General features: G+C 34.4%; 1 long non-coding RNA gene across 4 annotated transcripts in view; it reads left to right on the top strand.

The window, feature by feature from the left end:
- Window positions 1-13,031, top strand: part of LOC123379940 — a 216,285-nt gene that overhangs the window by 70,876 nt on the left and 132,378 nt on the right. For all 4 annotated transcript variants that reach the window (XR_006585025.1, XR_006585023.1, XR_006585024.1 and 1 more), the window contains exons 3-4: window positions 6,434-6,617; window positions 6,976-7,024. This is a non-coding gene — a long non-coding RNA (uncharacterized LOC123379940). The remainder of the gene's footprint in view (window positions 1-6,433; window positions 6,618-6,975; window positions 7,025-13,031) is intronic.

Raw genomic sequence — 13,031 nt, 5'->3', positions numbered from 1 at the left:
TATTTACCCACTTAGTTATCATAAAACCCTGTGATGTGTGTGTGCTATGATCAATCTCAATTTCTAAATAAGTCACTGGGAGTTCACAGAGATTAAGTGGCTTGATCTGGTGTCTCTTGCAAAGTTAAATTTCATCTGACTTTAGAATAATTTACATTGAAATTGATTTTCTACTCATGAATCTACTAGGAGCTGAGATTCTGAATTCGATGAACTAAATCTTTTCTACCAAACTCCTTTTAATGGAATGGTTTAAAGAAAACAATTTCTTGAAATAAAAGTCATCATTCTGAAGCAAAACATACCTACCATTTTTCTTTTTATAAAAGGATAATTTTTCATCTGTTGTAGCTGTTGTTTTTGTACTAGAATCTAGTGTTCTAGAATCTAGAATTCTACCCAAAGTTCTCTAAGAAATTATTTGTTTTTGTCTTCCAGGCAAATCAAATATTCAACCTGATTATTTCATTTAAAGGCTAAAAGTGCACCCAGAGTCCCAGAAGGCTAATGGTGCCAGGATACAGTTTATCTTTCTATTAGCTGTTCTGTCAATTAGCATTAAATTCATTGTTAAGGCAAAAGCAGGATTGCAATAGAGCAAAGAAAAACAATGAAATGAATTCTACAGACGACATCCTAATGGAGAATCCCCCCTTTAAAAAGGAGCACAAAATAAAAATTCACCAAGTATTCAGGGAAATTCATCACCATGATAGAGACACAAAAAAGGGGATAAACAAAAGTACTTAAACCTAAAGAAACAGTGGTTAGAACAAGAAGAAAAGGATTTCATTTTAGAATATATTTTATCACAAAGAGTTGCAAGAGGATATTACTGCCTAAACATTTATTAATTACATTACATGGATAATAAAAATTGGTCAGTCACTTAATAGCACAATAGATGAGCTAAGTAGAGGAGAATGGTCCTTGAAGCTGAAGAGTAAATTAATGCACTAAAAAAATTGAAGTGAGGAATTTTTGCAGAATTCAGATCAAAAGAAGGGTGAAAATTATGAAAGCTAAAGTAATCTCATGTCACAGGAGACTTCATATAATAGAAGATTCAGAAGAGAAGAGAGGTAAAAAGTAATATTAAATGAAAGAATTATTTAAAAAAAATTTAGGGGCGACTGGTTGGCTCAGTTGGTTAAGTATCTGACTTTGGCTCAGGTCATGATCTCCCAGTTTGTGGGTTCAAGGCCCATGTCTGGCTCTGTGCTGACAGCCTGGAGCATGGAGCCTGTTTCAATTCTATGTCTCCCTCTCTCTCTGGCCCTCCTGTTCGTGCTCTCTTTCTCTCTCTCTCAAAAACGAGTAAACATAAAAAGAATTAAACAAAATATTCTTAGAATTGGAGACAGTTGTCTCTTCAGAGTAAAAGCACATACCTCCTGCAAGCACTCAGCAGAATTCAGAGGAACCCATCCTAATGAAAGTTAGAACACCAAGGACAAAGACAAAATCTTAAAAGCTTCTGGAGAAGGAGACTAGAAGAGATTGTTTACTGGGAAATAATTGTCAAATTGAAATTACAATCAGTTCAAAATTCACTAGATTAACTACATGCAAGAGGACAATAAAAAAATGCATTTTAAGGTAAACAACTTTGGATTTATAATTCTATGAGTGTTCAATTATGTGAGAAAACTAGGGTCGTTTTGCCCATAGAATGATTCAGAAAGTAAATTACTTACAGATAGAGGTTGAATTAGAGTCAGATGTTCTCCAACTCTTGAATGTGAATCCAAGAAGAAAAGGAAAGACTCCAAAAGCACTGTAAGGAACTTACTCAAAATTATTGTAAATTCTAAATAAGTATTGACTATAATAAATTTTTCTAAAATTAGCTGTTTAGTAAACAGCTGTTTATTAAATTTATTAAACATTTCTGGGTGGTAGCAAGATGGCAAATGGGATGATGAATGGGATGTAGCCTAATGTGCTACAAATCTTGACTTTTAGAGAAGCTATAATATGCCACAGTTTAATGCCACCATTATTAGAAACAATATAATTATAATTAATTATAAAGTAGCTTAAGAATTAAAGTTGCTACCGGAAGAGGAATAGGTGTAACTTTTAACTGTTAGTAAAAAGAAACAAAGAAAAGTTGATTGTCTCAATAAAAGGCAATAAAAGTGAAATACAAATATTTAAAAACTTGATAAAGAGAGAACCATATACAGATTTACACACAAAAACTTGCAAACATAGATGCAAAATTCTTAAAGCATTTGGAAAAAAAATCAAAGAATGAATGCATTGGAATTAAAATATGTCATGAGCATCCAGCCTTGATCCCAGAAATGTGACAATGGTTCAAAAACACAAAAATTTGTCAGTGCACTACACAATAGTGAAATGGTAACTGCAGAAACCTTTTAAATAAAACTTAAGTGTCATTCTTTAGCAAACAAGGCCTATAAAGGTTGTTACCATTATCTGGATGAAGGTTCTTTCTAAAAATCTACAAAAACAAGTATTATGTTAATGATACATGAAGTTTTCCCACTGAAAAGAGGGTCACAAAGACGGACCATTATTGCCATTATCATTTACCAGGACGCCAGAGGCCCAGTCAGTGAAACAACAACAGTAGCAAATAACGATGTCACTGACAACTTGCAGAAGGTGACTGTCACATATACATTCCAGAGGGCCAGCTGACAAACTGTCAGAACTCATAAACCTAGTCAACAATGTGGTTAGATAAAATATCAACATATAGAAGTAATTACTTTCCTATACGTCAACTTAACAAACTGGGGAATTCAATATTAATATTAAAGGTATTCATGTAAAAGTAAATTATAAAACTATTAGAAGACAATATAAAGAATGTATATTTGATCTTTATGTTGGGGAAACCCTTCTAAAATAAGTCAAATAGGAAAAAGTTATGAAGGAAAAATTGACCTTAAAATTAAAATTTAAGTATAGCGAGAGACACCTTACAGTTTGAAATAAAAATATTTGCAACACAGACAAAAATTATTAAGAATCTACAAAAGCTCATAAATCAATAAGGAAAAAAATAACCTTATGGGAAAAAAATGAAGGAAAAAATTTGTATAAGTAATTCATGGAAGATGAAAGAAAAATAGCCAAAAAAATCTCATTCTCTGTGGGAATAGGTATATTCTTATGTTGCTATTATGATGCTTATGCATTTGTGTTTATATATATATATAATATGTATATTATATATATAAAACACTATATACTTTTACATACATATGAAAATATATAGTATTATATATATATACATATATATGCATTTTATATATAGTGGTTAAATTATAAATACGTGTATATACACACACAAAAATCCATAAAAGAGAGAAGGAAGGATGCAAACTCAGCTAATACTAGGTACCTATGGGGAGGAACCTGGAATTTAAGTTGGTTATCAACATTTTTTTAAAGCTTATTTATTTTGAGAGAGCGTGCGTGCATACATGCATGCATGTGGGGAGTGGCAGAGAGAAGGGGAAAGAGAATCCCAAGCAGGCTCCACACAGGGCTTGAACTCAAGAACCATGAGAACATGATCTGAGCCGAAATCAAGAGTCAGATGCTTAATCAACTGAGCCACCCGGGTGCCCCAATCTTACAATTTCTTAATTTTGCATAAGGAGAATATGTATTTTATGTGTTTGAAGTTATTTAAATTAACATATATAAAGTATTAAAAAAGGCAAAATGAATAGCTCATATCAATATTTTTTACGAAATTCCAAGTTCTAGATATTAGTAACTAAGCCCCTTCATATAGCAGAGCAACCTGACCGGTGTTCATTTTGGAAAAACAGCTACAAACATTTAACTGAATGATCACTAATAAAGCACCAAAATTTTTATGCTGTGTATAGATGGCTGAAAGCACTTTATGTTCCATCTACTAGCTAACCCTCTCTCTTTGTCCCTTGAGGACTTTGTTTCACAAGATTGACGTTAATCTTCCAGGCCCCATTGACATTTTCCAGAATTTGTATTTTAATTAAAGCATGGGATAAATCTATAACTTCCTAAAACATTAATATCATCTGTTGAGAGCAATATAAAAAAGTATTTAATTCACTTTCAGAAGATTTTTAAGAGCATTTTTAGGAGTGAATTTATGGAGTTCCTTTTACATAAGGAAGTGATGTTATAATGTTTGTAAAGCAGAGATAAAAGAATATTCAAAGTGTACTGCCATTTAGAAGGGATCACATTATGTTAGAAAAAGACCAGCATATTTTGGTAACAGACAATGATGATACCATAGTCTGAAGAAAATTTCTGAAGAGTCCTTTCCTAAAGAGAATCGATGGAAACCAAGCCTTGATGTCCATGAGTCATCCCCTTACACAGAAAACATCAGGCCCACAGCATGACCAGGAAAGGTGGTGAGACATAGCCACCCTGTTCTGTACTTCAGTGGCTCACTTATTTACTTGCCAGAAAGCTCTTCCACTAGAGGATTAGTACAAAAGAATAGAATTTCTTCACTTATAAGAGAGAGCTGCCACAGAAGAGTAGTATACATAAACAAATGATATAATCAGAAGCTTTTCAACTTGATGGTGCTGTTGACGAGCCCTGCATGCCAGCAATTAGCTCCATTTTTCTTGCAGAGAAAATGGTTTCCCTGGCCCCCCACTTTGTAGTCAGCCTTATAACCTTTATACTTAAAAAGCCTAGGATTTATCTAGAGTCCAAAATTTAAGACTTATAAAAAAATTGATTAAATTAAGTTTAACTTTCAAACCTTCAGTAATTTGAAAACATTTGTCCTGGATTAATTATTCAACTTTTCTCATCATTGTGCCAACTCTTTCAGACTGTTTTCACATATTCTGCATTATACACATTAAGAAAAATGATGGCACCATCTGCTATAACAAATCTATAATAAAGCATGTTTAAAAAGATGAAAATATAAGTGAAAACAGCACTAGACCATCCAGGTAGATAACTGTACTAAGAAAATAGAATTATGTGATTATTTTTCTCAGAATGACACCTGGCTTTGCATTTCCTGGTAGGCAAGGATCAAAGGGAAATAAGTAGATACATAATCATCATAATGTCTTAAAAAGACTGACTCAGAATAAAAAAATTTTGTTGAGAATTTTAAGAGAAAATCAGTTATTGAATTCTTATGTGAAAGAGAACAAGTACAACTTTTCAACTGAACTTCAAAATTACTTTTACCTGGGGTGCTTGGGTGGCTCAGTTGGTTAAGCATCTGACTTCAGCTCAGGTCATGATCTCAAGGTTCATGAGTTCAAGCCCCGCATCAGGCTCTGTGCTGACAGCTCAGAGCCTAAAGCCTGCTTCGGATTCTCCCTCTCTCTGCCCCTCCCTCTCTTGTGCTCTGTCTCTCTCTGTCTCTCAAAAACAAAGAAATAAAAAAAAATTACTTTTACCTGTTTTACTAATGCTTGCCAGATGCTGATGTATCTTTTCTTTTTTCCCTTCTAAATGTTTCACATATTTTCTCTCCTTGTTCCTTTTTTGATAGCAAGTGATACAGATTTGTTTCAATAACAGAAGGCAAAAACAAATTAAATCTCTCATACTACCTTTGTAAAGTCAGAATTTCCCTCAACTTTTTGGAATATGGTGTTTCAGGCTTCTGCGATGAATATTTTATATAGTTGAGAATATAATGAATATTTGTGTATTAATTTCTTATTAATATTATTTCATATGTAGTACAAAATATTAAAAAGGTGTTTGTTTATTATTTATATAATTGTATCAGGACTGCATTTGATCATTTCCTAAAGTTGAATATGTTGTGTCTATGATTTATTAGTAATAAACAATGCAATAATAAATGGTATTGGCATACATTTTAATCTTTTTTTTTTAATTTCAAGTTCATAAAACAGACATTAAAAATTAGAATTACTTGGTCAAAAGTTTTAGATGCTTTTCAAGCAACTAATAACTGAATTGTTTTTCATAAAAATTATATCAATTGAGACTATTATCTGCTGTGGTTGGGTGTGCCTTACTTCAATGTACCATTTCCAAAACTGGATATACTTATTGTTTTTTATCATTGCTAATTTTATGAGTTAAAATTGGATTACATTGATTTCATTTTCAAAGAAATGTTTATTAGTTATGTTGAACATTTGCTCAAATATTTATATTATGCATTTATTTTTGCTATTTTTCCAACTACAGTAGGGCCCCCTAATCTGCAGGGGATATGTTCTAAGACCCCCAGTGTATTCCTGAAACCATGGATAGTAATGAATCCTAAATATATACTATGATTTTTCCTACACATACATATGTATATAAACTACACTAGGCACACTAAGAGATTAACACCAATAACTAATAATGAAGTGGAACAGTTATAACAAAATACTGTTATAAAGGTTAAGTGAATGTGGTCTTTCTCTCAAAATATCTTCCTGTACCATAGTCACCCTTCTTCCTGTGATGATGTGAGATGATAAAATGCCAACGTGTTCAGATGAAGTGAAGTGAATGAAATGACGAAGGCTGCTACTGACATTCTGATGACAGATAAGAAGGAGGATTGTTGGCATCTGGACTGTGGTTGTTTGGGGAACACTGAAACTGCAGAAAACGAAACCATGGATAAGGTGGGATTGCTGTAGTTCTTCAACTGTGTTATTTTCCCATAACAGATAGAAGGGCTTTCATAATTATTTGTTAATTTGCATAGTCATTCACATAAGCAAAATAATGCTTTGTCAAAATATTTATAAATTTTTTACGTTGTGATTTTAATTGCATATTGTTGTAGATATATTCCTTAAACTTCTGTAATTGGCTTTTCCTTTCTTTCAGAGTAATCAGCTCACTTGATGTATGGTTTCTTCATTTTTAAATATGTCATACCTTTCTTTTGGCTTCTGTCAATTTTTGTTAATAGTTCATAAATACATATAAGATAATTTTTTCTCCATGAAGTAAATGATTTTTCCTAATTTGGTTTAGGGTCAAAAAAATTACTCTGATGTGGATACTGGCTGGATGAGTAAATTGGGTGAGTAATGTTTAATTACAATAATTGTGTTATGTAATGGAATAGACTGATTTATTTTGCATCTGTTTTATTTTTTATTTTTTAATTAAATAATATAAATAAGATTATTTTTATTATGTTTTCTAAAAATAGGTTAGTAGTCTAATGCTTAATGGGTAAACAGCAGTAGGTATAGTTATTGCAGTCAGCTACTTGATTTTTATTTATTTTTTGTCAATAGTTAAATAGAATATATTTATTTGGAGATCATAGTATGACTTCAGGCCCGTTAAATGCACAGTTCTCAGTGAGAAGTAACATGTTGCCTTCTAAAGACTGAAGGCAATATTACATGTTAATAGGTTTTATCTTCATTCAATATTCATATATCACTATTTTTAGAAATTAGACCTTTAAAAATATTCTGTTTACAAATGAACACCTTTAAAATTAGACTCCAACACTTCTCTTCAAGGTGTATGAAACATTCCAGAAGAAAATGCCTTAAATATAATTATTCAACCTTTGACAGCAACTGAGTGGAAATTTTCAGCATTCAAGTTATGAAGTGTCAGTGATTAGCTCTGGATGAGAGGAACATTATAGACTCTGAACTCTTAAGGTCAATAAATATCCAAAAACAAATTTGGAGTAATTATGTTTTCACTGTGCATTCCCCTATAATTCTAAGTGGAGATGTCAGCTTCATACACCTGATGATCTTGCTGGAGTTGCATGCTTATTGTAATATTTAAAGTTTCCTAAAACTTTTGCATGTAGCTGTATGAAATTCGTTTATTAAAAAAAGAAGTCATAATCCTTATTTCTAAAGCTTCTCAGAAAGAGTGAAAATGCTGTTGATAATTTGAGTATTACAGGTACCATGAGTGATGAGATATTATAGCATTTGAAGCATCTTAATGTAGAAGAATATATAATGGGAAGAGAACTCTACTGGAAGTTATAAGACTGAATTGGAACTTAAACAAGTTATTGAAATTATCCCTGCCCTATTATATTTGCTTATTAAGTAGGGGTGTTTGGTAGAGGAGCCCTAAATCCTCTTTTTAGCATTAAAATCAGACAAAAATATTTGCATATCAAATATAGATTCTTAAGGTACAAAACTTGAGATATTATGACACCTTGAATTTTAGAGGCGTATAAGTAGGGACATTTCTGTTTTCCTTTAGTAATATGTGTGGCAAACTGTGTTTTCCCCAGATGGTTGCAACAAGTTCTCCCATTCTACCTACACTTCTTATACTATGTGATAGGTATTTCTTCCATTGAAACTTTGGAGAAAGTGGGGAGGGTTGTGTGTTATCTTTCCTTGAGTTTGGGCATACCTGTAATTAAGGCAGAAGTCAGAATATGTGACTCTCCAAAGCTAAGCCATTAAAGGCAATGCAGCGTATTCCATGAACACAATCACCATGCTGTGAGATGAAAGACCATACAGAGAGTATACATTTGGGTGTTTTGACTGGTAACCCCAGGCAGGGTCTCAACTGATAGCCAGGATCTGCCTTCAAGTCACCTGCAGCCTTTGAGCCTTCCCAGCTGAGACTCTGATCATTGTGAAGCAGAGGAAAGTCATCTGCTCCATTCCCTGTCCAAATTTCTGATAGGCAGAAACTGTGAGACGTAATAAAATAACTGTTAGGTGTTGGAATGATTTGTTGCCCAGCAACAGAAAACCAGAACAGATATGGGTGCTGGGAATGGGGAGCTAAACAATTAAAACACACAGATTTGGGTGCTGGGGTTTTGGCTTTGGATGGTAGGTGGGAGCTGGAAGGACATTGAGAAGACTGTTGGTGAAATCCTAAAAGGCCTTGAGGAAAAGTTAGGAAATGCCTAAAGATGAGTTCAGTGGACACCTACAGGGCTAGAAGGAGGCTATTGGTGAAGGCTTAAAGGAAAGTAGGGAAATGGTATTGGAGAGTAGAAGTGGAGGAACAATGATCATGCAGTGGTGAAAGTTTGGTGACACTTTCATCTGCAATATACAGGAAATAGTATTTGTATCTAATATATTCAGTGATTTGTGTCTAATATATTCAGTGATTTTTCCAGGAAAAATATTGAAAGTGCCACTGAACTTTTTGGCACCTGTGACAAAATATGAGAGCAGGGGAATGTGCTCAAGAAGAGACTGTTTAGAATAAAAGAGCCAGGACGTGCATACAGATAAAACTGTTTTTTATTCCCACCTCTACAAATGGCAAATGATTCTAAAGTTAAGAAAAGTCTTCTTAGTGGAGGTCAAATCTGGTTTATTGTCAGGAAAACTTGGTCAGAAGAAAGAACCAAGAGTATGACTATATAATGTTTTTTAAAGACCTCAGGAAGATCTGAGGTGCCTCGCAGACTCTTTTAGAGTGACTAAAGTCTGTCTACAGAAGTTACAGATGTGCCTCATAGATCTCTGTTAACTAATATGGCTTCCAAGATTCTTACATACGTTGCACCACAGCAACATTTTATAGAAACTGAGATAAAGAAGAGCTCATCTAGAAGAGAATTATGCTTATGGCATCTGCCTGATGACATGAACACCAAAAAGATTCATAGAAAATCCCACAGAATTTTTAAGAGGATTGTTTTCATGGTAGCACCACCAACTTGGACTAAAAAGGACAGAAAGAGGTTTTTTATTTTTTTATTTTTTATTTATTTATTTTTTTAAGGCTTTTGGTCTCTTTTCCCCCAACTTCTCCTAACAAAACACATCTTGAGAAAACTACTTTGCTGCAAATGTTGGCTGACAAATACAGACAAGGAAAGATAATTCAGAGGGCAGAACCAAGAGTCATAGGGGATCCTTCCTGGGGAGCAATATCGTGTTTTAATCAAAGAACTGGCAATCTGTATTGGGATGGATTTCAAAATTGCAATTAACTGGTGACTGTGGTATGCCTCCTATTTTCTCCCTTTTTGAATGGGAGTTTAGAGTGTTTGTCTTGTGTCTTGACTGTTCCACTATTGCTACCTAAGCCATTTATAGGAAAGATACTTCTCTGGTAATCTATTATTATTGTATAACTTGTCTTCTTAGGTCATAGGTCTTAGGCTCAAGAGGAAGGGTGCTTAAGGAACTGTACTGGAGAAATCTCAAGAAGGAACCTCATCCACTTGATTTACACATTCTTACAGACTTTGAGCTGTTGCTATAATGGAATGAGACTTGGCAGTCTTGATGGTGGGAATGGAGGTGTTTTGTATCTTTGAGAGATTATGAATTACTGTGGCTAGAGGGTAGACTATAGCAAATTGTATTTTCCATGTTGACCACAACAGTAAGATCTCCCATCCTTTATGCTTTGCACACAATGTGGTGTTAATGCTCTTCTGAGAGTTTGTGTGGACCTGTGACTATGGTGGCAGTGAACCCCTATAACTCCTGAATCTAGGTAACAAATGGTTACCACCAGTAACCTTCTGGCTTCTGCCAGTTCTTCCTGGGATGCATATTCTTAGAAATCACTCATTATGTTCTAAAGAGACAAGGGAACCATGAGAGATTTTTGGTAAGCATTTTGGCTGGTAGCCCCAAATAAACCCACAGCTGGGCCCCAGTCAGTAGCGACAACCTCCAGATGGATGAATGAATGCGTATTTAGGTGATTTTAGCCACCAGCCATCTGGTCACTTCTAGTTCTCAAATCTTCTCAGCTGAGACTTGAAACATCCTAAAGAAGACACAAGTTGTTCCCACTGTGCCCTGGTTGAATATCTGACTCACAAAGACCACGAGAGGGAATTGAATGATTGTTGTGGTTTTTAGCCACAAGGTTCTGGGGGAATTTGTTATGTAACCATGGATAACTGGCAGGACGTCTTTTATATAAATGATTTAGGAAACAAATACTTCATTTGTATCCATACTCTATATACATGAGTTTAAGTCATGGGACTTATGATCCAGTACATTTAAAAATAACAATTGCACAATCAAAATGTATCCTCTGATTGAATTTCAATAATTATTTCTCAGTGTATTCTGAACAGTGGTCATATAACATTGAAATAGAGTTTTTCTTAGACAGTGTCTTTAATCTTGTCATTCACCAAACTCTTTTTGAGCACCAACTGTATTCCAGACTGGCATTAAGTTCCAGGGATACAGAGATCAAGACTCTGGTCTTATTCTTCGAGAACTCATAAAGCTTTCTCAGACTGGAAAACTTCTGTCTAGTTATCAGAATACTGTGCCTTCTTGATCCAGAGTTTATTTCTTTGATCAATCAAATTTATATTTTTCTAGTAGCTATAACCTACTATATCCATGTTTTGAGTAGAGCTTTTCTCCAATTGCCCAGCATATCAAGGTTTAGAAATGGTACTTCTCCATTTTCTGTTATATCTCAGGATAGCACAATTTTTTTGATTTGGTTATTCAAAATATGTTAATTCAACACCTACTATACATTATTCCTGGATTCTTAGGGATAAAGCAGTAAAAGAGATTAATAATCTGTCCCTTGTAGAACTCAGCCAGTTGGGGGACGCAGACAAGTAAGCAATTCCAGTACTGCCATAATATGACAAGATACGATCAGACTATGGATGGGGACACTTGACTCATTTGGGGAATGAAGAAAGTCTCCTTGGAGGATCTACTCCCACAATCATGAGATATTTTATGATCCCCAGGTTTTATAGAACTCCCTCCCTTTATTCCTTTCTTAACTGTCCTATGTTTCAGGGTTTTAAACAATTGGAATACACAGCTGGAATTCTATATTCTGGCCTTCCCTTTGGAACCAGATCCTCTGATTCATAATTAGCAAATAATTGTAGACTTTTACTCTTATGACACATGGATTTAGCCTAGGCCTTAACTCCCATTTTTACAAGACCTCAGGAAGATATATACAAATAGAGACCCATTTGCCATATGTCTAAATATTTAAATGTTACAAATTAAGCCAACGAACTGCTAAAAAGTATTCTATCCTTCTTCTTAGACAAGTATACTTTTATGATTACCTCTTCTGGAAAACCAAGTTCAAATTTGAATGATTGGACTCTTCCATCTACATCTTCTACAATATGTCATTCTTAACCATATCTCAGGTCAAGCTTGTTCAAACCAGTTTATACACTCTTAGGAGTACAGACCCTGGGAAGTGACTTGTTCCAGTCTTGAATGAAGCTTGGGCCATTTGGGAAGTACATAGTAGGGTTCTAGGTACACAGAGAATGGCCCAACAGTGGGGGCATAGATTTGGTTGGGCCTGGCCCTATGGCTTCAGAGACTTCTCACCTTGTTGTAGAGAGTGAGTGGGGGAAAACAAGAGCAATGTCCTGTTTCCCTGGTACAAGGGTGGTACGTATTATGTTAAAAAAAACAAAACAAAACGTATCTTAATTATATTCCAATGGATGAGATTTGGGCTCTATCTTCATCAGCTTTTGAAGTGAAATTTTAGGTACTTGAACCTTAAGTCTAGGAGGCAAGTGGGTGACCAAGGAAAGAAGTGTTGCTGGGATAAATGTCCTCAGTTGTTAGGTCTTAGTGATAGATAAGGGTAGTCTCATAGTCTGCTTATCTTTCCTACAACTCCATGTCCATTGAAGAGTGAGGTGACCTCTTCAGACATGTTGATTTTCCTTAGCTTACCTACCAGACTTTTAGAGTCTTTAAAAAGTCTAGAGGTGAGATCTTAGTGATAAGAATGTGCCAGATCCTTACCAATTGTTAGGTTCAGGAAACAGAGAGTTCAGGCAGTCATCTCAGGAAAGGAACAAAAACAGAGTAGATAGTCCTTCCATATATGAAAGATAGTTCTAGATGGTTTCATCTCAACTGCATAAAATTAAGTCCTCAGGCATGTAGTGTACCAGTAATAAATTGTCTTGACAAGCAGTTGTTTATTATAAATTTTGCAACTGTTTATTCAGATGCCTTCAGTTTCATTAAATTAAACATTGAGATAAGAATCCACAGCTGAAGATGAATATTCCAGTATGAGTCTTATGGATGTAAAGTAAATTTAGTGTTTTCACATTCCTATTAGCA

Source organism: Felis catus, chromosome C2 (genome assembly GCF_018350175.1).
Source record: "Felis catus isolate Fca126 chromosome C2, F.catus_Fca126_mat1.0, whole genome shotgun sequence".
NCBI classification, from domain to species: domain Eukaryota; kingdom Metazoa; phylum Chordata; class Mammalia; order Carnivora; family Felidae; genus Felis; species Felis catus.
This window is presented reverse-complemented; position numbering and strand designations above follow the sequence as displayed.